Source organism: Equus caballus, chromosome 1 (genome assembly GCF_041296265.1).
Source record: "Equus caballus isolate H_3958 breed thoroughbred chromosome 1, TB-T2T, whole genome shotgun sequence".
NCBI lineage: Eukaryota > Metazoa > Chordata > Mammalia > Perissodactyla > Equidae > Equus > Equus caballus.
The window spans coordinates 80396056-80422460 of record NC_091684.1 but is presented as its reverse complement, the minus strand read 5'-3'; the positions used below and the strand labels follow the sequence as shown (position 1 = coordinate 80422460).

Genomic DNA, 26405 nt, shown 5'->3' with positions numbered 1-26405 from the left:
ACGGAAATGTCCCTTCGGGGGACTTCCGTCTTACCCTCTGGCAGACAGAGGCCAGAGGGGGCAGGACAGAGTGAGGCACCTGAGTGAGGGGACACCAAAACCCTGGGCCAGCGCAGCAAGATTCCTAATCCCTTCCATCCAGTCTGTTCAGAATCAAAACGGATGCAAGGGATCCACGAGGAGCCAGACACCGACCTTTTCAAACGAAGGCAGGACCCCCCCCCCCAAAAGACAAAAGCGAAGACGGAGACGGAGTTGCATCCCAGCCGGGAGCGGGGGGAGGCGCTGAAACTTAGACACTTGGGGAAGGGGACGTCTTTAAGGAAAGACAACACAAAAGGACCCGTACCAACTCCGGTGCGGAAACGAGGGGTTTCTCGCGAACGACGGTATCAAGGACAGCCAGGTACCGACTTGGAGAAGCCGGACACACGGCGCAGGCATCAGAAAATCCAGAAGCCGTCCCGCTTGGGATGGATGGCCAGGCCCGGGAAGGCTCCTCTCGAGCCCAGTGGGCCCCGTCCTTCTGTAGGTGCTGTTTGGAGAGGCCTGACCCGGGGTCTTTCCTAGATGGGCCCTGGAAGACGGAGGGGCTGCTGGCAGCTTGCTGAAGCTGTCCGGGCCTCCGCAGCCCGGGAGCGGGATCCGTTCCATCGCACACCACGACTCGACCAACTGCTTGGGTGCCGCGCGGCCGAGTGGACCGCTAGGTCTCTCAGGAGCCTGGCGGGTGGGAAGAGGCCGCCGAGGACAGAGGGAGCCCGCCGACGAGGGCGGCGTCGGGGGTGGCACGGCCACGCGGGGCCGGCCCCGGTTGGCCCTGGGTTCCCGTGGGGCCGCGAGGTGGGAAGGCTGGGCGAAGCAGGCGGGCGCGCGGCGGCGGTGGCCGCGGCCGCGGGGCACTCGCGCGGCTGGACAGCGGTGGGGGCGTGGCGGGGCGATGGGGCGACCGGTGAGGAGGGAGGAGGGGGCGGGAGGAGCGTGAGGGAGCGGCGCTGGGGCCGTTGGGGGGCGCAAAAGGAGAGGGAGGCGGCGGGAGGCAAAAGCCTACAGCACCCGGTATTCCCAGGCGGTCTCCCATCCAAGTACTAACCAGGCCCGACCCTGCTTAGCTTCCGAGATCAGACGAGATCGGGCGCGTTCAGGGTGGCATGGCCGTAGACGCCGAGGCCGCCGCCGGCGCCCCTAAGAAGCCCCCTGCGCGCGCGCGCTGTCGCCTGGCCTCTGTGACGCGCCGTCGCCTGGCGTCTGTGACGCGCGCGCCCGAGCCCCCTGTGACGCGCACCGGCCGCCCGCGTCCCCTGCGCCCCGCGCTCCGCCGCCTGCCGCCTGCCTGCCACCGCCTCCCGCCGCCGCCGCCGCCGCCGCCGCCGCCGCCGCGGCCAGCCAAACCCCGCCCCGCCCTGCCCTGCCCCGCCCCGCCCTGCCCCGCCGCCCGCCCAGGGCGCGGGAGGCCCCGGGCACCCCGGGGACTGTGGGCGGGCGGGGCGCAAGTCTAGGCGCTCTCCCAAGCCGGCCCCGGACGCTCCAGGCCTCCCGTCCGCCCGCATCCCGGCGACGGGTCGCAGGACATCCGGCTGCTCTGCTCGGGGACAGGTGGCCCGGGGCGCGGGCGCGTCGGCGCGTCGGCGCGTCAGCGCGTCGGGGCCCCGGGCCGGCGAGGCCCCTCCGGCCCGAGGCGCTCCCAACGAACCCGGGCCCAACAACCCCCGGCGGCCGCCGCCGCTCCGGCCCGGCCCCAACTTGCCCAAATCCAGCGGGAGCCACCGGCGCGACCAGAGGGCATCACCGGAAACTCCTCCAAGCGGCGGCGGGGCGGCGGGGAGACCAGGGCGGGCCACCCTTCCCTGCCCTGCCCTGCGCCCCGCCCACGGGACCCGGACCGCGCCCTCGAACCCCAGGCCCCGCGGCCACCCTGGACAGCTCCTGACTGACCGACCTGAGAGACACAGAGACAGAGACAGAGACAGAGGCAGAGACAGAGAGATTGAGAGGATCCGAGACACGGACCCAGACAGACACCCCGGGGACAGACACACAGAGACGCTCACGCTGACACAGAGAGGCCCTGCCCAAGAGGCAGCTTCCCCACAGGAGGGCGGTGGTGCTTGAGCTGGGCCCGGGCAAGGGAGGCGGGGGCCCTGGGGCTGGCGATCACCCCTGGGGCCCTGGGACGTGCAGACAGGGTCTCAGGAGTGCAGCGCCCCTGGGGATCCCTGTCCTGCGACCCGGACGCCCAGGAGCCACGGACAGGCAGCCGGGCTCGCTCTCGCTCTCGCTCTCGCTCTCGCTCTCGCTCTCGCTCTCTGTGTGTATGTTTTTGTGTGCGCGTGCGTGTTTGTGTGTTTCTTCTCTTTCTCTCTTCGCCCTTTCGTTCTGGCTCTTTTTCCTCTTTCTGCGGGGCGCCCCCGGACTTCCTGAGTTGACAGAACGGCAGCCAGAAAAGTCAGGACACGGAGAACTTCTACTAGAAACCAACGCAATCTACCAGACGTACAGAACCCCCTCCCCGACGACCACAGCGTCCACAGTCTGCTCGAGCGCAGGTAGGGACATTACCCAGGGTCTCCCACAGGTTAGCTCACCCGTTAAGTCTCCTTAGTTTTACCAAGATGGCTAGCACGCCGAGGATGGACGGATGAGCGCCACGGTGTGATTACGGGGAGGGGTTCCGCACGTCGGAACACCCGTTGGTGCCTCCCGACGTCACCGGTATCCCCGTCCCGAGACCTCTGGGCTTCAGGGTTCTGGGCCGCAGCCCTCTCCCGTCGTCCACCCGGGATCCAGTGCACGATGTCTGCACTGCCCATCTCAAGAGTTTGGGCCCTGTGGGCGTTCTGATCCCGTTGGAAAGGGGACCCCGGGACGCGAGGGAGAGGAAAGGGCCGGGGGGCCGGGGTGGGGGCGGGGGGGCGGGTTGGGGGGAAAGAGAGCGACGCCGCCATCAACGCATGTCTGACCAGGACCTCGGCTGTGCCAGGCTCTCCATTTCCCACGGCACCGCGTCCCGTCGTCGGGGACGCCGCCTCTCGTCGGGACGTGCTGGTCTGCCGTCGGTCCTCCCGTCCCAGGCACGAGGCGGCGAACTCCCCCAAAGGCAGAGATTTTGGCACCTGCGTCCTCGGCTGCTGGGTCCGGCCCCAAGCAGGCACGCGGCCCGCAGGTGCCGGGCGAATGTCGGCGGAAAGCACTATGCTCACAGGGAAGGACGGCAGACGATGAGCGCGCACCAACCAGTGCCGCGCTCCGTGCTGAGCGGTGCCCGTGCTCCCGCTTCCGCGCTCGCAACAACGCCACCGACGAGGCAATCAACAGGACCCCCTTTCCAACCAGATGAGGCAACTGCCGCTCAGGGAGGGCGAGTCCTCGCAGGAACGGCGGCCCTTGCTGCCGAGCCTTCGTTTGAGACCAAGCTCTCCGGGGCCGCACTCCGGGAAACTTACGGAGACACAGCCCCAGTTCTCCCAGCAGAACACGTTCATCGGAGGTCAGATTGGGGGAGCGTCGAAACCAGAACCACCCAGGGCGCTACCCTGCAGGGAGCGACGCGCGGCTCGCCCCGCCCGCCACCCCGCCATCCCGGGCAAGCAGGAAGCAGGCCACAGGTGCCCTGGGGTCTGCTCTGGCAGGGAAAGTGGGGCCCACGGGAAAAGGGAAACACGAGGATATTCTTCGCTCCCAGGATGATTGCTGAACGGTGAGAGGATGGAGGTTGAGGTCCTCTTCCTGCTCTGCCCGCATGTCCCAGCTTCTCCACAGCGAGCAACTATTGCTTTCTGTCTGCGGTGGGGAAGAGACGGTTTACCTTGATGAATTTCCCTTGAAAATGTAAAAGTCCGTAAGGACCTGAGGCAAGTCTCCCTCTCCTCCTCCCTGTCATCCCCGCTCTCCTCCCCTGGGAGCAAACTCCCTCCCGCTTTCCCGGATCCCCTTTCCGCGATAGTCTGCGCGGACACAGGCAGGGGAAGAGCAGACTTTCAAAGCTGCCCGAGCCGCACGATATGAAAGCTCAAGCCACAGAGCCAGGAAGGGCTGGTCACGAGGACGGAAATGTCCTCTCGGGGGGACTCGTCCACTCCTCTGGCAGACAGAGGCCAGGAGGGGGGCAGGACAGAGTGAGGCACCTGAGTGAGGGGACACCAAAACCCTGGGCCAGCGCAAGATTCCTAATCCTTCCATCCAGTCTGTTCAGAATCAAAACGGATGCAAGGGATCCACGAGGAGCCAGACACCGACCTTTCAAACGAAGGCAGGACCCCCCCCCCCCCAAAAGACAAAAGCGAAGACGGAGACGGAGTTGCATCCCAGCCGGGGAGCGGGGGGAGGCGCTTGAAACTTAGACACTTGGGGAAGGGGACGTCTTTAAGGAAAGACAACACAAAAGGACCCGTACTAACTCCGGTGCGGAAACGAGGGTTTTCGCAACGACGGTATCAAGGACAGCCAGGTACCGACTTGGAGAAGCTGACACACGGCGCAGGCATCAGAAAATCCAGAAGCCGTCCCGCTTGGGATGGATGGCCAGGCCCGGAAGGCCTCCTCTCAGCCCAGTGGGCCCCGTCCTCTGTAGGTGCTGTTTGGAGAGGCCTGGACCCGGGGTCTTTCCTAGATGGGCTCTGGAAGACGGAGTGGGCTGCTGGCAGCTTGCTGAAGCTGTCCGGCCTCCGCAGCCCGGAGCGATCCGTTCCATCGCACACCACGACTCGACCAACTGCTTGGGTGCCGCGCCGGCCGAGTGGACCGCTAGGGTCTCTCAGGAGCCTGGCGGGGTGGGAAAGAGGCCGGCCGAGGACAGGGAGCCCGCCGGACGAGGGCGGCGTCGGGGGCACGGCCACGCGGGGCCGGCCCCGGTTGGCCCTGGGTTCCCGTGGGGCCGCGAGGTGGAAGGGCTGGGCGGCGGCGGCGGCGGCGGCGGCGGCGGTGGCCGCGGCCGCGGGGCACTCGCGCGGCTGGACAGCGGTGGGGGCGTGGCGGGGCGATGGGGCGACCGGTGAGGAGGGAGGGAGGGGCGGGAGTGAGCGTGAGGAGCGGCGCTGGGGCCGTTGGGGGCGCAAAAGGAGAGGGAGGCGGCGGGAGGCAAAAAGCCTACAGCACCCGGTATTCCCAGGCGGTCTCCCATCCAAGTACTAACCAGGCCCGACCCTGCTTAGCTTCCGAGATCAGACGAGATCGGGTGCGTTCACAGGTGGTATGGCCGTAGACGCTGGCGGGTCGCCGCCGGCGCCCCTAAGAAGCCTCGCGCGCGCGCGCGCTGTCGCCTCGGCCCCTGTGACGCGCCGTCGCCCGGCGTCTGTGACGCGCGCGCCTGAGCCCCCGTGACGCGCACCGGCCGCCCGCGTCCCCCGCGCCCCGCGCTCCGGCCGCCTGCCGCCTGCCTGCCGCCCGCCCCGGCCGCCGCCGCCGCCGCCGCCGCCGCCGCCGCGGCCAGCCAAACCCCGCCCCGCCCCGCCCTGCCCCGCCCCGCCCCGCCCCGCCGCCCGCCCAGGCGCGGGAGGCCTCGGGCACCCCGGGGACTGTGGGCGCGGGCGCAAGTCTAGGCGCTCTCCCAAGCCGGCCCCGGACGCTCCAGGCCTCCCGTCCGCCCGCATCCCGGCGACGGGTCGCAGGACATCCGGCTGCTCTGCTCGGGGACAGGTGCCCGGGGCGTCGGGCGCGTCGGCGCGTCGGCGCGTCAGCGCGTCAGCCCCGGGCCGGCGAGGCCCCTCCGGCCCGAGGCGCCTCCCAACGAACCCGGGCCCAACAACCCTCGGCGGCCGCCGGGCTCCGGCCCGGCCCCAACTTGCCCAAATCCAGCTGGGAGCCACCGGCGCGACCAGAGGGCATCACCGGAAACCCTCCGGGGCGGGCGGCGGGGCGCGGGGAGACCAGGGCGGGCCACCCTTCCCCGCCCCGCCCCGCGCCCCGCCCACGGGACCCGGGGACTGCGCCCTCAACCCCAGGCCCTGCGCCACCCTGGACAGCTCCTGACTGACCGACCTGAGAGACACAGAGACAGAGACAGAGACAGAGGCAGAGACAGAGAGATTGAGAGGATCCGAGACACGGACCCAGACAGACACCCCGGGACAGACACACAGACGCTCACGCGGGGACACAGAGAGGCCCTGCCCAAGAGGCAGCTTCCCCACAGGAGGGCGGTGGAAGCGGAGCTGGGCCCGGGCAAGGAGGCGGGGGCCCTGGGGCTGGCGATCACCCCTGGGGCCCTGGGACGTGCAGACAGGGTCTCAGGGAGTGCAGCGGGGCTCCTGGGATCCCTGTCCCGCGACCCGGACGCCCAGGAGCCACGGACAGGCAGCCGGGCCTCCGGCTCGCTTCTCGCTCTCGCTCTCGCTCTCTCGCTCTCGCTCTGTGTGTGCGCGCGTTTTTGTGTGCGTGCGTGCGTGTTTGTGTGCTCTTTCCTTCTCTCTTTCGCCCTTTCGTTCTGGCTCTTTTCCTCTTTCTGCGGGGCGCCCCGGACTTCCTGAGTTGACAGAACGAGCAGCCAGAAAAGTCAGGACACGGAGAACTTCGCCCGAGAAACCAACGCAATCTACCAGACGTACAGAACCCTCCCCGACGACCACAGCGTCCACAGTCTGCTCGAGCGCAGGTAGGGACATTACCCAGGGTCTCCCACAGGTTAGCTCACCCGTTAAGTCTCCTTATTTTTTACCAAGATGGCTAGCACGCCGAGGATGGACGGATGAGCGCCACGGTGTGATTACGGGGAGGGAAAACGCACGTCGGAACACCCGTTGGTGCCTCCCGACGCTTTCGTCTCGGTATCCCCGTCCCGAGACCTCTGGGCTTCAGGTTCTGGGCCGCAGCCCTCTCCCGTCGTCCACCCGGGATCCAGTGCACGATGTCTGCACTGCCCATCTCAAGAGTTTGGGCCCTGTGGGCGTTCTTGGATCCCGTTGAAAGGGGACTCGGGACGCGAGGGAGAGGAAAGGGCCGGGGGGCCGGGGTGGGGGCGGGGGCGGGTTGGGGAAAGAGAGCGACGCCATCAACGCATGTCTGACCAGGACTCGGCTGTGCCAGGCTCTCCATTTCCCCACGGCACCCCGTCCCGTCGGTCGGGGACGCCGCCTCTCGTCGGGACGTGTTGGTCTGCCGGCCGGTCCTCCCGTCCCAGGCACGAGGCGGCGAACTCCCCCAAAGGCAGAGATTTTGGCACCTGCGTCCTCGGCTGCTGTCCGGCCCCAAGCAGGCACGCGGCCCGCAGGTGCCGGCGACTGCCGGCGGAAAGCACTATGCTCACAGGGAAGGACGGTAGACGATGAGCGCGCACCAACCAGTGCCGCGCTCCGTGCTGAGCGTTCCGTGCCTCGCTCCGCGCTCGCAACACGCCACCGACGAGGCCCAACAGGACCCCTTTCCAACCAGATGAGGCAACTGCCGGCCAGGGAGGCGAGTCCCTCGCAGGAACGGCGGCCCTTGCTGCCGAGCCTTCGTTTGAGACCAAGCCTCCGGGCCGCACTCCGGGAAACTTACGGAGACACAGCCCCAGTTCTCCCAGCAGAAATACGTTCATCGGAGGTCAGATTGGGGGAGCCGTCGGAACTAGAACCACCCAGGGCGCTACCCCAGGGAGCGACGCGCGGCTCCGCCCCGCCCCGCCACCCCGCCATCCCGGGCAAGCAGGAAGCAGGCCAGGTGCCCTGGGTCTGCTCTGGCAGGGAAAGTGGGGCCCACGGGAAAAGGGAAACACGAGGATATTCGCTCCCAGGATGATTGCTGAACGGTGAGAGGATGGAGGTTGAGGTCCTCTCTTTCCTGCTCTGCCCGCATGTCCCAGCTTCTCCACAGCGAGCAACTATTGCTTTCTGTCTGCGGTGGGGAAGAGACGGCTTACCTTGATGAATTCCCCTTGAAAATGTAAAAGTCCGTGCGTACCGGAGGCAAGTCTCCCTCTCCTCCTCCCTGTCATCCCCGCTCTCCTCCCCTGAGCACTCCTCCCGCTTTCCCGGATCCCCTTTCCGCGATAGTCTGCGCGGACACAGGCAGGGAAGAGCAGACTTTCAAAGCTGCCCGAGCCGCACGATATGAAAGCTCAAGCCAAGGAGCCAGGGAAGGGCTGGCCGCTGAGGACGGAAATGTCCTCTCGGGGGACTCGTCCACTCTCTGGTAGACAGAGGCCAGGAGGGGGGCAGGACAGAGTGAGGCACCTGAGTGAGGGACACCAAAACCCCAAGCCAACGAAGCAAGATTCCTAATCCTTCCATCCAGTCTGTTCAGAATCAAAACGGATGCAAGGGATCCACGAGGAGCCAGACACCGACCTTTCAAACGAAGGCAGGACCCCCCCCCCCCCAAAAGACAAAAGCGAAGACGGGAGACGGAGCTGTATCCCAGCCGGGGAGCGGGGGGAGGCGCTTGAAACTTAGACACTTGGGGAAGGGGACGTCTTAAGGAAAGACAACACAAAAGGACCCGTACCAACTCCGGTGCGGAAACGAGGGTTTCTCGCGAACGACGGTATCAAGGACAGCCAGGTACCGACTTGGAGAAGCTGACACACGGCGCAGGCATCAGAAAATCCAGAAGACACCCGCTGGGATGGATGGCCAGGCCCGGAAGGCTCCTCTCGAGCCCAGTGGGCCCCGTCCTTCTGTAGGTGCTGTTTGGAGAGGCCTGACCCGGGTCTTTCCTAGATGGGCTCTGGAAGACGGAGGGGCTGCTGGCAGCTTGCTGAAGCTGTCCGGGCCTCCGCAGCCCGGAGCGGGATCCGCTCCATCGCACACCACGACTCGACCAACTGCTTGGGTGCCGCGCCGGCCGAGTGGACCGCTAGGGTCTCTCAGGAGCCTGGCGGGTGGGAAGAGGCCGCCGAGGACAGAGGGAGCCCGCTTCGGACGAGGGCGGCGTCGGGGGCACGGCCACGCGGGCCGGGCCCCGTTGGCCCTGTCCCCGCGGGGCCGCGAGGTGGAAGGGCTGGGCGGCGGCGGCGGCGGCGGCGGCGGTGGCCGCGGCCGCGGGGGCACCCGCGCGGCTGGACAGCGGTGGGGGCGTGGCGGGGCGATGGGGCGGACCGGTGAGGGAGGGAGGAGGGGCGGAGTGAGCGTGAGGGAGCGGCTCTAGGGCCGGGGGCGGGGGGGGGCGCAAAAGGAGAGGGAGGCTGGGTGGGAGGCAAAAAAGCCTACAGCACCCGGTATTCCCAGGCGGTCTCCCATCCAAGTACTAACCAGGCCCGACCCTGCTTAGCTTCCGAGATCAGACGAGATCGGGCGCGTCTAGGTGGTATGGCCGTAGACGCTGGCGGCTGCCGCCGGCGCCCCTAAGAAGCCTCGCGCGCGCGCGCGCTGTCGCCTGGCCCCTGTGACGCGCCGTCGCCTGGCGTCTGTGACGCGCGCCCGAGCCCCTGTGACGCGCACCGGCCGCCCGCGTCCCCCGCGCCCCGCGCTCCGCCGCCTGCCGCCCGCCTGCCACTGCCTCCCGCCGCCGCCGCCGCCGCCGCCGCCGCCGCCGCGGCCAGCCAAACCCTGCCCCGCCCTGCCCTGCCCCGCCCCGCCCTGCCCTGCCCCGCCGCCCGCCCAGGGCGCGGGAGGCCTCGGGCACCCCGGGGACTGTGGGCGGGCGGGGCGCAAGTCTAGGCGCTCTCCCAAGCCGGCCCCGGACGCTCCAGGCCTCCTGTCCGCCCGCATCCCGGCGACGGGTCGCAGGACATCCGGCTGCTCTGCTCGGGGACAGGTGGCCCGGGGCGTCGGGCGCGTCGGCGCGTCGGCGCGTCAGCGCGTCGGGGCCCCGGGCCGGCGAGGCCCCCTCCGGCCCGAGGCGCCTCCCAAACGCAGAACCCGGGCCCAACAACCCCCGGCGGCCGCTCCGGCCCGGCCCCAACTTGCCCAAATCCAGCTGGAGCCACCGGCGCGACCAGAGGGCATCACCGGAAACCCTCTCGGGGCGGGCGGCGGGGCGCGGGGAGACCAGGGCGGGCCACCCTTCCCCCGCCCCGCCCCGCGCCCCGCCCACGGGACCCGGACCGCGCCCTCAACCCCAGGCCCCGCGGCCACCCTGGACAGCTCCCGACTGACCGACCTGAGAGACACAGAGACAGAGACAGAGACAGAGGCAGAGACAGAGAGATTGAGAGGATCCGAGACACGGACCCAGACAGACTTCGGGACAGACACACAGACGCTCACGCTGACACAGAGAGGCCCTGCCCAAGAGGCAGCTTCCCCACAGGAGGGCGGTGGTGCTTGAGCTGGGCCCGGGCAAGGAGGCGGGGGCCCTGGGGCTGGCGATCACCCCTGGGGCCCTGGGACGTGCAGACAGGGTCTCAGGAGTGCAGCGCTCCTGGGACCCTGTCCCGCGACCCGGACGCCCAGGAGCCACGGACAGGCAGCCGGGCTCGGCTCGCTCGCCCGCTCTCGCTCTCGCTCTCGCTCTGTGTGTGCGTTTTTGTGTGCGCGTGCGTGTTTGTGTGTTTCTCTTTCCTTCTCTCTTCGCCTTCGTCTGGCTCTTTCCTCTTTCTGCGGGGCGCCCCGGACTTCCTGAGTTGACAGAACGCAGCAGCCAGAAAAGTCAGGACACGGAGAACTTCGCCCGAGAAACCAACGCAATCTACCAGACGTACAGAACCCCCTCCCCGACGACCACAGCGTCCACAGTCTGCTCGAGCGCAGGTAGGGACATTACCCAGGGTCTCCCACAGGTTAGCTCACCCGTTAAGTCTCCTTAGTTTTACCAAGATGGCTAGCACGTCGAGGATGGACGGATGAGCGCCACGGTGTGATTACGGGGAGGGAAACGCACGTCGGAACACCCGTTGGTGCCTCCCGACGTCATCGGTATCCCCGTCCCGAGACCTCTGGGCTTCAGGGTTCTGGGCCGCAGCCCTCTCCCGTCGTCCACACCCGGGATCCAGTGCACGATGTCTGCACTGCCCATCTCAAGAGTTTGGGCCCTGTGGGCGTTCTTTGATCCCGTTGAAAGGGGACCTCGGGACGCGAGGGAGAGGAAAGGGCCGGGGGGCCGGGGTGGGGGGCGGGGGCGGGCTGGGGGAAAGAGAGCGACGCCATCAACGCATGTCTGACCAGGACCTCGGCTGTGCCAGGCTCTCCATTTCCCCACGGCACCGCGTCCCGTCGTCGGGGGACGCCGCCTCTCGCTCGGGACGTGTTGGTCTGCCGTCGGTCCTCTCCCCGTCCCAGGCACGAGGCGGCGAACTCCCCAAAGGCAGAGATTTTGGCACCTGCGTCCTCGGCTGCTGGGTCCGGCCCCAAGCAGGGCACGCGGCCCGCAGGTGCCGGGCGAATGTCGAGGAAAGCACTATGCTCACAGGGAAGGACGGCAGACGATGAGCGCGCACCAACCAGTGCCGCGCCCGCGGGAGCGGTGCCTCCGTGCTCCCGCTTCCGCGCTCGCAACAACGCCACCGACGAGGCACTCAACAGGACCCCCTTTCCAACCAGATGAGGCAACTGCCGGCCAGGGAGGGCGAGTCCCTCGCAGGAACGGCGGCCCTTGCTGCCGAGCCTTCGTTTGAGACCAAGCCCTCCGGGGCCGCACTCCGGGAAACTTACGGAGACACAGCCCCAGTTCTCCCAGCAGAACACGCTCATCGGAGGTCAGATTGGGGGAGCCGTCGGAACCAGAACCACCCAGGGCGCTACCCTGCAGGGAGCGCCGCGGCCCGCCCGCCCCGCCACCCCGCCATCCCGGGCAGGAAGCAGGCCACAGGTGCCCTGGGTCTGCTCTGGCAGGGAAAGTGGGGCCCACGGGAAAAGGGAAACACGAGGATATTCGCTCCCAGGATGATTGCTGAACGGTGAGAGGATGGAGGTTGAGGTCCTCTCTCCTGCTCTGCCCGCATGTCCCAGCTTCTCCACAGCGAGCAACTATTGCTTTCTGTCTGCGGTGGGGAAGAGACGGCTTACCTGACACTCCCCTTGAAAATGTAAAAGTCCGTGCGATCTGAGGCAAGTCTCCCCTCTCCTCCTCCCTGTCATCCCCGCTCTCCCTCCCCTGGAGCAAACTCCCCTCCCGTTTCCCGGATCCCCTTTCCGCGATAGTCTGGTGCGGACACAGGCAGGGAAGTGAGCAGACTTTCAAAGCTGCCCGAGCCGCACGATATGAAAGCTCAAGCCAAGGAGCCAGGAAGCTGGCTGGCCGCTGAGGACGGAAATGTCCCTTCGGGGACTCGTCCACTCCCTCTGGCAGACAGAGGCCAGGAGGGGGCAGGACAGAGTGAGGCACCTGAGTGAGGGGACACCAAAACCCTGGGCCAGCGCAGTGATTCCTAATCCTTCCATCCAGTCTGTTCAGAATCAAAACGGGATGCAAGGGATCCACGAGGAGCCAGACACCCATCTTCAAACGAAGGCAGGACCCCCCCCCCCCCCAAAAAAAAGACAAAAAAAGCGAAGACGGAGACGGGAGTTGCATCCCAGCCGGGGAGCGGGGAGGCGCTTGAAACTTAGACACTTGGAAGGGGACGTCTTTAAGGAAAGACAACACAAAAGGACCCGTACCAACTCCGGTGCGGAAACGAGGGTTTTCGCGAACGACGGTATCAAGGACAGCCAGGTACCGACTTGGAGAAGCTGACACACGGCGCAGGCATCAGAAAATCCAGAAGCCGTCCTGCTTGGGATGGATGCACAGGCCCGGAAGGCTCCTCTCGAGCCCAGTGGGCCCCGTCCTTCTGTAGGTGCTGTTTGGAGAGGCCTGACCCGGGTCTTTCCTAGATGGGCCTCTGGAAGACGGAGGGCTGCTGGCAGCTTGCTGAAGCTGTCCGGGCCTCCGCAGCCCGGAGCGGGATCCGTTCCATCGCACACCACGACTCGACCAACTGCTTGGGTGCCGCGCGGCCGAGGGACCGCTAGGGTCTCTCAGAGCCTGGCGGGGTGGGAAGAGGCCGCCGAGGACAGAGGGAGCCCGCCGGACGAGGGCGGCGTCGGGGCACGGCCACGCGGGCCGGCCCCGGTTGGCCCTGGGTTCCCGTGGGGCCGCGAGGTGGAAGGGCCAAGTGCGCAGCGCGCGGCGGCGGCGGCGGTGGCCGCGGCCGCGGGGCACTCGCGCGGCTGGACAGCGGTGGGGCGTGGCGGGGCGATGGGGCGACCGGTGAGGAGGGAGGAGGGGCGGGAGGAGCGTGGAGGGGAGCGGCGCTGGGGCCGTTGGGGGCGCAAAAGGAGAGGGAGTGGCGGGAGTGCGGGGGCCTACAGCACCCGGTATTCCCAGGCGGTCTCCCATCCAAGTACTAACCAGGCCCGACCCTGCTTAGCTTCCGAGATCAGACGAGATCGGGCGCGTTCAGGGTGGTATGGCCGCAGACGCTGAGGCTGCCGCCGGCGCCCCTAAGAAGCCCGGCGCGCGCGCGCGCTGTCGCCCGGCCCCTGTGACGCGCCGTCGCCTGGCGTCTGTGACGCGCGCGCCCGAGCCCCTGTGACGCACCGGCCGCCCGCGTCCCCTGCGCCCCGCGCTCCGCCGCCTGCCGCCTGCCTGCCACTGCCTCCCGCCGCCGCCGCCGCCGCCGCCGCCGCCGCCGCCGCGGCCAGCCAAACCCTGCCCTGCCCTGCCCTGCCCTGCCCTGCCCTGCCCTGCCGCCCGCCAGGGCGCGGGAGGCCTCGGGCACCCCGGGGACTGTGGGCGGGCGGGGCGCAAGTCTAGGCGCTCTCCAAGCCGGCCCCGGACGCTCCAGGCCTCCTGTCCGCCCGCATCCCGGCGACGGGTCGCAGGACATCCGGCTGCTCTGCTCGGGGACAGGTGGCCCGGGGCGTCGGGCGCGTCGGCGCGTCGGCGTCAGCGCGTCGGGGCCCCGGCCGGCGAGGCCCTCCGGCCCGAGGCGCCTCCCCAACGAACCCGGGCCCAACAACCCCCGGCGGCCGCCGCTCCGGCCCGGCCCCAACTTGCCCAAATCCAGCTGGAGCCACCGGCGCGACCAGAGGGCATCACCGGAAAGCTCCTCCGGGCGGCGGCGGGGCGCGGGGAGACCAGGGCGGGCCACCCTTCCCCGCCCCGCCCCGCGCCCCGCCCACGGGACCCGACCGCGCCCCTCAACCCCAGGCCCCGCGGCCACCCTGGACAGCTCCTGACTGACCGACCTGAGAGACACAGAGACAGAGACAGAGACAGAGGCAGAGACAGAGAGATTGAGAGGTGATCCGAGACACGGACCCGGACAGACACCCCGGGACAGACACATGACGCTCACGCTGACACAGAGAGGCCCTGCCCAAGAGGCAGCTTCCCCACAGGAGGGCGGTGGTGCTTGAGCTGGGCCCGGGCAAGGAGGCGGGGGCCCTGGGGCTGGCGATCACCCCTGGGGCCCTGGGACGTGCAGACAGGGTCTCAGGAGTGCAGCCCCTGGGGATCCCTGCCCCGCGACCCGGACGCCCAGGAGCCACGGACAGGCAGCCGGGCTCGGGCTCGTTCTCGCTCTCGCTCTCGCTCTCGCTCTCGCTCTGTGTGTGCGCGTTTGTGTGCGCGTGCGTGTTTGTGTGTTTCTTTCCTTCTTCGCCTTCGTTCTGGCTCTTTCTCCTTTTCTGCGGGGCGCCCCCGGGACTTCCTGAGTTGACAGAACGAGCAGCCAGAAAAGTCAGGACACGGAGAACTTCGCCTCGAGAAACCAACGCAATCTACCAGACGTACAGAACCCCCCTCCCCGACGACCACAGCGTCCACAGTCTGCTCGAGCGCAGGTAGGGGACATTACCCAGGGTCTCCCACAGGTTAGCTCACCCGTTAAGTCTCCTTAGTTTTACCAAGATGGCTAATGCCGAGGATGGACGGATGAGCGCCACGGTGTGATTACGGGAGGGGAAACGACGTCGGAACACCTGCTGGTGCCTCCCGACGTCACCGGTATCCCCGTCCCGAGACCTCTGGGCTTCAGGTTCTGGGCCGCAGCCCTCTCCCGTCGTTCCACTCCGGGATCCAGTGCACGATGTCTGCACTGCCCATCTCAAGAGTTTGGGCCCTGTGGGCGCCTGGATCCCGTTGGAAAGGGGACCTCGGGACGCGAGGGAGAGAAAGGGCCGGGGCCGGGGTGGGGGCGGGGGCGGGCTGGGGGAAAGAGAGCGACGCCAGGTCAACGCATGTCTGACCAGGACCTCGGCTGTGCCAGGCTCTCCATTTCCCACGGCACCGCGTCCCGTCGTCGGGGACGCCGCCCTCTCGTCGGGACGTGTTGGTCTGCCGTCGGTCCTCCCGTCCCAGGCACGAGGCGGCGAACTCCCCAAAGGCAGAGATTTTGGCACCTGCGTCTCGGCTGCTGGGTCCGGCCCCAAGCAGGCACGCGGCCCGCAGGTGCCGGGCGAATGTCGGCGGAAAGCACTATGCTCACAGGGAAGGACGGCAGACGATGAGCGCGCACCAACCAGTGCCGCGCTCCGTGCTGAGCGGTGTGCTCCGTGCCCCGCTTCCGCGCTCGCAACAACGCCACCGACGAGGCACTAACAGGACCCCCCTTTCCAACCAGATGAGGCAACTGCCGCTCAGGGGGAGGGCGAGTCCCTCGCAGGAACGGCGGCCCTTAAGGCCGAGCCTTCGTTTGAGACCAAGCCTCCGGGCCCGCACTCCGGGAAACTTACGGAGACACAGCCCCAGTTCTCCCAGCAGAACACGCTCATCGGGAGTCAGATTGGGGGAGCCGTCGGAACCAGAACCACCCAGGGCGCTACCCTGCAGGGAGCGACGCGCGGCCCGCCCCGCCCCGCCACCCCGCCATCCCGGGCAAGCGCAGGAAGCAGGCCACAGGTGCCCCTGGGTCTGCTCTGGCAGGGAAAGTGGGGCCCACGGGGAAAAGGGAAACACGAGGATATTCGCTCCCAGGATGATTGCTGAACGGTGAGAGTGATGAGGCTGAGGTCCTTCTCTTCCTGCTCTGCCCGCATGTCCCAGCTTCTCCACAGCGAGCAACTATTGCTTTCTGTCTGCGGTGGGGGAAGAGACGGCTTACCTGGATGAATTCCCCCCTTTGAAAATGTAAAAGTCCGTGCGATCTGAGGCAAGTCTCCCCTCTCCTCCTCCCTGTCATCCCCGCTCTCCTCCCCTGGAGCAAACTCCTCCCGCTTTCCCGGATCCCTTTCCGCGATAGTCTGCGCGGACACAGGCAGGGGAAGAGCAGACTTCCTCAAAGCTGCCCGAGCCGCACGATATGAAAGCTCAAGCCAAGGAGCCAGGAAGGGCTGGCCGCTGAGGACGGAAATGTCCTTCGGGGACTCGGCTCCACTCCCTCTGGCAGACAGAGGCCAGGAGGGGGCAGGACAGAGTGAGGCACCTGAGTGAGGGGACACCAAAACCCTGGGCCAACGAAGCAAGATTCTAATTCCTTCCCACTCCAGTCTGTCTAGAATCAAAACGGGATGCAAGGGATCCACGAGGAGCCAGACACCGACCTTTCAAACGAGAAGGCAGGACCCCCCCCCCCCCAAAAGACAAAAGCGAAGACGGAGACGGAGCGTACTCCCAGCCGGGGAGCGGGGGGAGGCGCTTGAAACTTAGACACTTGGGGGAAGGGGACGTCTTAAGGAAAGACAACACAAAAGGACCCGTACCAACTCCGGTGCGGAAACGAGGGTTTCTCGCGAACGACGGTATCAAGGACAGCCAGGTACCGACTTGGAGAAGCTGACACACGGCGCAGGCATCAGAAAATCCAGAAGCCGTCCCGCTTGGGATGGATGGCCAGGCCCGAAGGCTCCTCTCGAGCCCAGTGGGCCCCGTCCTTCTGTAGGTGCTGCTTGGAGAGGCTCCTGACCCGGGGTCTTTCCTAGATGGGCTCTGGAAGACGGAGGCTGCTGGCAGCTTGCTGAAGCTGTCCGGGCCTCCGCAGCCCGGAGCGGGATCCGCCCCCACTCCACACCACGACTCGACCAACTGCTTGGGTGCCGCGCTGGCCGAGTGGACCGCTGTGGGTCTCTCAGGAGCCTGGCGGGTGGGAAGAGGCCGCCGAGGACAGAGGGAGCCCGCCGGACGAGGGCGGCGTCGGGGGCACGGCCACGCGGGGCCGGCCCCGGTTGGCCCTGGGTTCCCGTGGGGCCGCGAGGTGGAAGGGCTGGGCGGCGTGGCGGCGGCGGCGGCGGCGGCGGTGGCCGCGGCCGCGGGCACTCGCCGCGGGGCGCCGACAGCGGTGGGGGCGTGGCGGGGCGACGGCGACCGCGGAGGAGGGAGGAGGGGGCGGGAGAGCGTGGAGGGAGCGGCTCTAGGGCCGGGGGCGGGGGGGGGGGCGCAAAGGAGAGGGAGGCGGCGGGAGGCAAAAGCCTACAGCACCCGGCATTCCCAGGCGGTCTCCCATCCAAGTACTAACCAGGCCCGACCCTGCTTAGCTTCCGAGATCAGACGAGATCGGGCGCGTTCAGGGTGGTATGGCCGTAGACGCTGGCGGCCGCCGCCGGCGCCCCTAAGAAACCCCGCGCGCGCGCGCGCTGTCGCCCGGCCCCTGTGACGCGCCGTCGCCCGGCGTCTGTGACGCGCGCGCCCGGAGCCCTCAGACGCGCACCGGCCGCCCGCGTCCCCTGCGCCCCGCGCTCCGCCGCCTGCCGCCTGCCTGCCACTGCCTCCCGCCGCCGCCGCCGCCGCCGCCGCGGCCAGCCAAACCCGCCCTGCCCCGCCCCGCCCCGCCCCGCCCCGCCCCGCCGCCCGCCCAGGGCGCGGGAGGCCCGGCACCCCGGGGACTGTGGGCGGGCGGGGCGCAAGTCTAGGCGCTCTCCCCAAGCCGGCCCCTGGACGCTCCAGGCCTCCTGTCCGCCCGCATCCCGGCGACGGGTCGCAGGACATCCGGCTGCTCTGCTCGGGGACAGGTGGCCCGGGGCGTCGGGCGCGTCGGCGCGTCGGCGCGTCAGCGCGTCGGGCCCCGGGCCGGCGAGGCCCCTCCGGCCCGAGGCGCCTCCCAACGAACCCGGGCCCAACAACCCCCGGGCGGCCGCCGCTCCGGCCCGGCCCCAACTTGCCCAAATCCAGCTGGAGCCACCGGCGCGACCAGAGGGCATCACCGGAAAGCCCCTCCGGGGCGCGGCGGGGCGCGGGGAGACCAGGGGCGGGCCACTCCTTCCCCGCCCCGCCCCGCGCCCCGCCCACGGGACCCGGACCGCGCCCTCAACCCCAGGCCCCGCGGCCACCCTGGACAGCTCCTGACTGACCGACCTGAGAGACACAGAGACAGAGACAGAGACAGAGGCAGAGACAGAGAGAGATTGAGAGGATCCCCGAGACACGGACCCAGACAGACACCCCCCGGGACAGATACAGACGCTCACGCTGACACAGAGAGGCCCTGCCCAAGAGGCAGCTTCCCCACAGGAGGGCGGTGGTGCTTGAGCTGGGCCCGGGCAAGGAGGCGGGGGCCCTGGGGCTGGCGATCACCCCCGGGGCCCTGGGACGTGCAGACAGGGTCTCAGGAGTGCAGCGCTCCTGGGATCCCTGTCCCGCGACCCGGACGCCCAGGAGCCACGGACAGGCAGCGCCGGCTCTGCCTCGCTCTCGCTCTCGCTCTCGCTCTCGCTCTCGCTCTGTGTGTGTGCGCGTTTTTGTGTGCGCGTGCGTGTTTGTGTGTTTCTTTCCTTCTCTTCGTCTCTTCGTTCTGGCTCTTTTCCTCTTTCTGCGGGGCGCCCCCGGACTTCCTGGGAGTTGACAGAACGGCCAGAAAAAGTCAGGACACGGAGAACTTCGCCCGAGAAACCAACGCAATCTACCAGACGTACAGAACCCTCCCCGACGACCACAGCGTCCACAGTCTGCTCGAGCGCAGGTAGGACATTACCCAGGGTCTCCCACAGGTTAGCTCACCCGTTAAGTCTCCTTAGTTTTACCAAGATGGCTAGCACGTCGAGGATGGACGGATGAGCGCCACGGTGTGATTACGGGGAGGGAAACGGCACGTCGGAACACCTGGTGCCTCCCGACGTCACCGGTATCCCCGTCCCGAGACCTCTGGGCTTCAGGGTTCTGGGGCCGCAGCCCTCTCCCCGTCGTCCACTCCGGGATCCAGTGCACGATGTCTGCACTGCCCATCTCAAGAGTTTGGGCCCTGCGGGCGTTCTTGGATCCCGCGTTGAAAGGGACTCGGGACGCGAGGGAGAGGAAAGGGCCGGGGGCCGGGGTGGGGGCGGGGGGCGGGCTGGGGGAAAGAGAGCGACGCCATCAACGCATGTCTGACCAGGACCTCGGCTGTGCCAGGCTCTCCATTTCCCACGGGCACCGCGTCCCGTCGTCGGGGACGCCGCCTCTCGTCGGGACGTGCTGGTCTGCCGTCGGTCCTCCCCGTCCCAGGCACGAGGCGGCGAACTCCCCAAAGGCAGAGATTTTGGCACCTGCGGGGCCCCGGCTGCTGGGTCCGGCCCTGCCAGGCACGCGGCCCGCAGGTGCCGGGCGAATGTCGGCGGAAAGCACTAGTGCTCACAGGAAGGACGGCAGACGATGAGCGCGCACCAACCAGTGCCGCGCTCCGTGCTGAGCGGTGTGCCCGTGCCCCGCTTCCGCGCTTCGCAACAACGCCACCGACGAGGCACTAACAGGACCCCTTTTCCAACCAGATGAGGCAACTGCCGTTCAGGGAGGGCGAGTCCCTCGCAGGAACGGCGGCCCTTGCTGCCGAGCCTTCGTTTGAGACCAAGCCTCCGGGCCCGCACTCCGGGAAACTTACGGAGACACAGCCCCAGTTCTCCCAGCAGAACACGCTCATCGGAGGTCAGATTGGGGGAGCCGTCGGAACCAGAACCCACCCAGGGCGCTCACCCTGCAGGGAGCGACGCGCGGCCCGCCCCGCCCGCCACCCCGCCATCCCGGGCAGCAGGAAGCAGGCCACAGGTGCCCTGGGTCTGCTCTGGCAGGGAAAGTGGGGCCCACGGGAAAAGGGAAACACGAGGATATTCGCTCCCAGGATGATTGCTGAACGGTGAGAGGATGGAGGTTGAGGTCCTCTCTTCCTGCTCTGCCCGCATGTCCCAGCTTCTCCACAGCGAGCAACTATTGCTTTCTGTCTGCGGTGGGGAAGAGACGGCTTACCTGGATGAATTCCCCCTTGAAAAATGTAAAAGTCCGTGCGATCTGAGGCAGCCTTCTCTCCTCCTCCCTGTCATCCCCGCTCTCCTCCCCTGGAGCAAACCTCCCGCTTTCCCGGATCCCCTTTCCGCGATAGTTGCGCGGACACAGGCAGGGGAAGAGCAGACTTTCAAAGCTGCCTCCGAGCCGCACGATATGAAAGCTCAAGCCAAGGAGCCAGGAAGGGTTGGCCGCTGAGGACGGAAATGTCCTCTCGGGGGACTCGCTCCACTCCTGGCAGACAGAGGCCAGGAGGGGGGCAGGACAGAGTGAGGCACCTGAGTGAGGGGACACCAAAACCCTGGGCCAGCGCAGCAAGATTCCTAATCCTTCCATCCAGTCTGTTCAGAATCAAAACGGGATGCAAGGGATCCACGAGGAGCCAGACACCGACCTTTCAAACGAAGGCAGGACCCCCCCCCCCCAAAAGACAAAAGCGAAGACGGAGACGGAGTTGCATCCCAGCCGGGGAGCGGGGGGGAGGCGCTTGAAACTTAGACACTTGGGGAAGGGACGCTTTTATGAAAGACAACACAAAAGGACCCGTACTCAACTCCGGTGCGGAAACGAGGGTTTCTCGCGAACGACGGTATCAAGGACAGCCAGGTACCGACTTGAGAAGCTGACACACGGCGCAGGCATCAGAAAATCCAGAAGCCGGTCCCGCTTGGGATGGGATGGCCAGGCCCGGAAGGCTCCTCTCGAGCCCAGTGGGCCCCGTCCTTCTGTAGGTGCTGTTTGGAGAGGCCTGACCCCGGGTCTTTCCTAGATGGGCTCTGGAAGACGGAGGGGCTGCTGGCAGCTTGCTGAAGCTGTCCGGGCCTCCGCAGCCCGGAGCGGGATCCGTTCCATCGCACACCACGACTCGACCAACTGCTTGGGTGCCGCGCCGGCCGAGTGGACCGCTAGGGTCTCTCAGAGCCTGGCGGGTGGGAAGAGGCCGCCGAGACAGAGGGAGCCCGCCGGACGAGGGCGGCGTCGGGGGCACGGCCACGCGGGCCGGCCCCGGTTGGCTCCGTTCCCGTGGGGCCGCGAGGTGGAAGGGCCGGGCGGCGGCGGCGGCGGCGGCGGCGGCGGCAGCCGCGGCCGCGGGCACTCGCGCGGCTGGACAGCGGTGGGGGCGTGGCGGGGCGATGGGGCGACCGGTGAAGGAGGGGAGGAGGGGCGGGAGGAGCGTGGAGGGAGCGGCGCTGGGGCCGTTGGGGGGGCGCAAAAGGAGAGGGAGGCGGCGGGAGGCAAGCCTACAGCACCCGGTATTCCCAGGCGGTCTCCCATCCAAGTACTAACCAGGCCCGACCCTGCTTAGCTTCCGAGATCAGACGAGATCGGGGCGCGTTCAGGGTGGTATGGCCGTAGACGCTGAGCGCCGCCGGCGCCCCTAAGAAGCCTCGCGCGCGCGCTGTCGCCCGGGCCCCGTGACGCGCCGTCGCCTGGCGTCTGTGACGCGCGCGCCCGAGCCCCCGTGACGCGCACCGGCCGCCCGCGTCCCCTGCGCCCCGCGCTCCGCCGCCCGCCGCCTGCCTGCCACTGCCTCCCCCGCCGCCGCCGCCGCCGCCGCCGCCGCCGCCGCCGCGGCCAGCCAAACCCTGCCCCGCCCTGCCCCGCCCCGCCCCGCCCCCGCCGCCCGCCCAGGGCGCGGGAGGCCTCGGGCACCCCGGGGACCGTGGGCGGGCGGGGCGCAAGTCTAGGCGCTCTCCTGCCGGCCCCGGACGCTCCAGGCCTCCTGTCCGCCCGCATCCCGGCGACGGGTCGCAGGACATCCGGCTGCTCTGCTCGGGGACAGGTGGCCCGGGGCGTCGGGCGCGCGGCGCGTCGGCGCGTCAGCGCGTCGGGGCCCCGGGGCCGGCGAGGCCCCTCCGGCCCGAGGCGCCTCCCAACGAACCCGGGCCCAACAACCTCAAGCAGGCCGCCGCTCCGGCCCGGCCCCAACTTGCCCAAATCCAGCTGGAGCCACCGGCGCGACCAGAGGGCATCACTGGAAACCCTCCGGGCGGGGCGGCGGGGCGCGGGGAGACCAGGCGGCCACTCCTTCCCGCCCCGCCCCGCGCCCCGCCCACGGGACCCGGACTGCGCCCTCAACCCCAGGCCCCGCGGCCACCCTGAGACAGCTCCTGACTGACCGACCTGAGAGACACAGAGACAGAGACACAGACAGAGGCAGAGACAGAGAGATTGAGAGGATCCGAGACACGGACCCAGACAGACACCCCCCGGGGACAGACACCACAGACGCTCACGCTGACACAGAGAGGCCCTGCCCAAGAGGCAGCTTCCCCACAGGAGGGCGGTGGTGGGGAAGCTGAGCTGGGCCTGGGCAAGGAGGCGGGGGCCCTGGGTTGGAGGACGACCCCTGGGGCCCTGGGACGTGCAGACAGGGTCTCAGGAGGCAGCGTCCTTGGGATCCCTGTCCCGCGACCCGGACGCCCAGGAGCCACGGACAGGCAGCCGGGCTCGGGCTCGCTTCTCGCTCTCGCTCTCGCTCTCGCTCTCTCGCTCTGTGTGCGCGCTTGTGTGCGCGTGCGTGTTTGTGTGTTTCTTTCCCCTTCCCTCTCTTTCTCGCCTCGTTCTGGCTCTTTCCTCTTTCTGCGGGGCGCTCCCGGACTTCCTGAGCTGACAGAACGAGCAGCCAGAAAAAGTCAGGGACACGGAGAACTTCGCCCGAGAAACCAATGCAATCTACCAGACGTACAGAACCCCCTCCCCGACGACCACAGCGTCCACAGTCTGCTCGAGCGCAGGTAGGGACATTACCCAGGGTCTCCCCACAGGTTAGCTCACCCGTTAAGTCTCCTTAGTTTTACCAAGATGGCTAGCACGCCGAGGATGGACGGATGAGCGCCACGGTGATTACGGGGAGGGAAACGCACGCCGGAACACCCGCGGGTGCCTCCCGACGTCACCGGTATCCCCGTCCCGAGACCTCTGGGCTTCAGGGTTCTGGGCCGGCAGCCCTCTCCCGCCGTCCACCCGGGATCCAGTGCACGATGTCTGCACTGCCCATCTCAAGAGTTTGGGCCCTGTGGGCGCCTGGGATCCCGTTGAAAGGGGACCCCGGGACGCGAGGGAGAGGAAAGGGGCCGGGGGGCCGGGGTGGGGGCGGGGGGGCGGCCGGGGGAAAGAGAGCGACGCCATCAACGCATGTCTGACCAGGACTCCTCGGCTGTGCCAGGCTCTCCATTTCCCACGGCAACGCGTCCCGTCAGTCGGGGACGCCGCCTCCTCTCGTCGGGACGTGCTGGTCTGCCGTCGGTCCTCCCGTCCCAGGCACGAGGCGCGAACTCCCCAAAGGCAGAGATTTTGGCACCTGCGTCCTCGGCTGCTGGGTCCGGCCCCAAGCAGGCACGCGGCCCGCAGGTGCCGGGGCGAATGTCGGCGGAAAGCACTATGCTCACAGGGAAGGACGGCAGACGATGAGCGCGCACCAACCAGTGCCGCGCTCCGTGCTGAGCGGTGTGCTCCGTGCTCCCGCTTCCGCGCTCGCAACAACGCCACCGACGAGGCACTAACAGGACCCCTTTCCAACCAGATGAGGCAACTGCCGCCAGGGAGGGCGAGTCCCCAGGAACGGCGCCCTGCCAAGCCGAGCCTTCGTTTGAGACCAAGCCTCCGGGCCCGCACTCCGGGAAACTTACGGAGACACAGCCCCAGTCTCCAGCAGAACACGTTCATCGGAGGTCAGATTGGGGGAGCCGTCGGAACCAGAACCACCCAGGGCGCTACCCTGCAGGGAGCGACGCGCGGCCCGCCCCGCCCCGCCACCCCGCCATCCCGGGCAAGCAGGAAGCAGGCCACAGGTGCCCTGGGTCTGCTCTGGCAGGGAAAGTGGGGCTCAGCGGGGAAAGGGAAACACGAGGATATTGCATTCCAGGATGATTGCTGAACGGTGAGAGGATGGAGGTTGAGGTCCTCTCTTCTCCTGCTCTGCCCGCATGTCCCAGCTTCTCCGCGAGCGAGCAACTATTGCTTTCTGTCTGCGGTGGGGAAGAGACGGCTTACCTGGATGAATTCCCCCTTGAAAATGTAAAAGTCCGTAAGGATCTGAGGCAAGTCTCCCCTCTCCTCCTCCTCGTCATCCCCGCTCCCTCCCCTGGAGCAAACTCCTCCCGCTTTCCCGGATCCCCTTTCCGCGATAGTCTGCGCGGACAGGCAGGGGAAGAGCAGACGCTCAAAGCTGCCCGAGCCGCACGATATGAAAGCTCAAGCCAAGGAGCCAGGAAGGGCTGGCTGCTGAGGACGGAAATGTCCTCTCGGGGACTCGTCTCCACTCCCTCTGTGACAGAGGCCAGAGGGGGGCAGGACAGAGTGAGGCACCTGAGTGAGGGGACACCAAAACCCTGGGCCAGCGCAGCAAGATTCCTAATCCTTCCATCCAGTCTGTTCAGAATCAAAACGGATGCAAGGGATCCACGAGGAGCCAGACACCGACCTTTCAAACGAAGGCAGGACCCCCCCCCCCCCAAAAGACAAAAGCGAAGACGGAGACGGAGTTGCATCCCAGCCGGGGAGCGGGGGGAGGCGCTTGAAACTTAGACACTTGGGGAAGGGGACGTTCTTAAGGAAAGACAACACAAAAGGACCCAGACTAACTCCGGTGGCGGAACGCAGGGAAGCTGCCAACGACGGTATCAAGGACAGCCAGGTACCGTACTTGGAGAAGCTGACACACGGCGCAGGCATCAGAAAATCCAGAAGCCGTCCTGCTTGGGGAGCGTGATGGCCAGGCCCGGAAGGCTCCTCTCAGCCCAGTGGGCCCCGTCCTTCTGTAGGTGCTGCTGAGAGTGCCTGACCCGGGGTCTTTCCTAGATGGGTTCTGGGAAGATGGAGGGCTGCTGGCAGCTTGCTGAAGCTGTCCGGGCCTCCGCAGCTCCGGAAAGGGATCCGTTCCATCGCACACCACGACTCGGTACTCAACTGCTTGGGTGCCGCGCTGGCCGAGTGGACCGCCAGGGTCTCTCAGGAGCCTGGCGGGTGGAAGAGGCCGCCGAGGACAGAGGGAGCCCGCCGGACGAGGGCGGCGGCGTCGGGGGCACGGCCACGCGGGGCCGGCTCCGGTTGGCCCTGGGTTCCCGTGGGGCCGCGAGGTGGAAGGGGCTGGCAGGCGGCGGCGGCGGCGGCGGCGGCGGCGGCCGCGCGGCCGCGGGGCACTCGCGCGGCTGGACAGCGGTGGGGGCGGGCGGGGCGATGGGGCGACCGGTGAGGAGGAGGAGGGGCGGGAGGAGCGTGGAGGGAGCGGCGCTGGGGCCGTTGGGGGGGCGCAAAAGGAGAGGGAGGCGGCGGGAGGCAAAAGCCTACAGCACCCGGTATTCCCAGGCGGTCTCCCATCCAAGTACCAACCAGGCCCGACCCTGCTTAGCCTGGAGATCAGACGAGATCGGGCGCGTTCAGGGTGGTATGGCCGTAGGACGCTGAGGCCGCCGCCGGCGCCCCTACATTTCGCGCGCGCCGTCGCCTGGCCCCCGTGACGCGCCGTCGCCTGGCGTCTGTGACGCGCGCCCGAGCCCCTGTGCGCGCACCGGCCGCCCGCGTCCCCTGCGCCCCGCGCTCCGCCGCCCGCCGCCTGCCTGCCACTGCCTCCCGCCGCCGCCGCCGCCGCCGCCGCCGCCGCCGCCGCGGCCAGCCAAACCCCCGCCCCGCCCCGCCCTGCCCTGCCCCGCCCTGCCGCCCGCCCAGGGCGCGGGAGGCCCGGGCACCCCGGGGACTGTGGGCGGGCGGGGCGCAAGTCTAGGCGCTCTCCCAAGCCGGCCCTGGACGCTCCAGGCCTCCTGTCCGCCTGCATCCCCGGCGACGGCCGACATCCGGCTGCTCTGCTCGGGGACAGGTGGCCCGGGGCGTCGGGCGTCGGCGCGTCGGCGCGTCGGCGCGTCGGGGCCCCGGGCCGGCGAGGCCCCCTCCGGCCCGAGTAAGGCGCCTCCCAACGAACCCGGGCCCAACAACCCCCGGCGGCCGCCGCTCCGGCCCGGCCCCAACTTGCCCAAATCCAGCTGGAGCCACCGGCGCGACCAGAGGGCATCACCGGAAAACCCCTCCGGGGCGGGCGGCGGGGCGCGGGAGACGAGGGCGGGCCACCCTTCCCCGCCCCGCCCCGCGCCCCGCCCACGGGACCCGGACCGCGCCCTCAACCCCAGGCCCCGCGGCCACCCTGGACAGCTCCTGACTGACCGACCTGAGAGACACAGAGACAGAGACAGAGACAGAGGCAGAGACAGAGAGATTGAGAGGATCCGAGACACGGACCCAGACAGACACCCCGGGACAGACACACAGACGCTCACGCCGACACAGAGAGGCCTGCCCAAGAGGCAGCTTCCTACAGAGGGCGGTGGTGGCCGAGCTGGGCCCGGGCAAGGAGGCGGGGGCCCTGGGGCTGGCGATCACCCCTGGGGCCCTGGGACGTGCAGACAGGGCCCCAGGAGTGCAGCGCTCCTGGGATCCCTGTCCCGCGA

At 68.5% G+C, this 26405-nt stretch overlaps 6 non-coding genes and 1 pseudogene across 6 annotated transcripts; all 7 read right to left on the bottom strand.

Moving 5' to 3' along the window:
• Positions 1–1044: 1044 nt before the first annotated feature.
• On the bottom strand, positions 1045–1163 carry LOC138919155 (5S ribosomal RNA). The gene has a single exon (XR_011429117.1). It is a non-coding gene; the product is annotated as a 5S ribosomal RNA (ribosomal RNA).
• Positions 1164–5082: 3919 nt separating this feature from the next.
• On the bottom strand, positions 5083–5202 carry LOC138919248 (5S ribosomal RNA). The gene has a single exon (XR_011429263.1). It is a non-coding gene; the product is annotated as a 5S ribosomal RNA (ribosomal RNA).
• A 3913-nt stretch (positions 5203–9115) lies between these two features.
• LOC138919263 (5S ribosomal RNA) lies at positions 9116–9233 on the bottom strand. The gene has a single exon (XR_011429294.1). It is a non-coding gene; the product is annotated as a 5S ribosomal RNA (ribosomal RNA).
• Positions 9234–13136: 3903 nt separating this feature from the next.
• LOC138919151 (5S ribosomal RNA) lies at positions 13137–13255 on the bottom strand. Its single transcript, XR_011429112.1, has one exon. It is a non-coding gene; the product is annotated as a 5S ribosomal RNA (ribosomal RNA).
• A 3926-nt stretch (positions 13256–17181) lies between these two features.
• LOC138919152 (5S ribosomal RNA) lies at positions 17182–17300 on the bottom strand. The gene has a single exon (XR_011429113.1). It is a non-coding gene; the product is annotated as a 5S ribosomal RNA (ribosomal RNA).
• A 3900-nt stretch (positions 17301–21200) lies between these two features.
• On the bottom strand, positions 21201–21320 carry LOC138919156 (5S ribosomal RNA). Its single transcript, XR_011429122.1, has one exon. It is a non-coding gene; the product is annotated as a 5S ribosomal RNA (ribosomal RNA).
• Positions 21321–25247: 3927 nt separating this feature from the next.
• On the bottom strand, positions 25248–25365 carry LOC138919269 (5S ribosomal RNA; annotated as a pseudogene).
• Positions 25366–26405: the final 1040 nt, after the last annotated feature.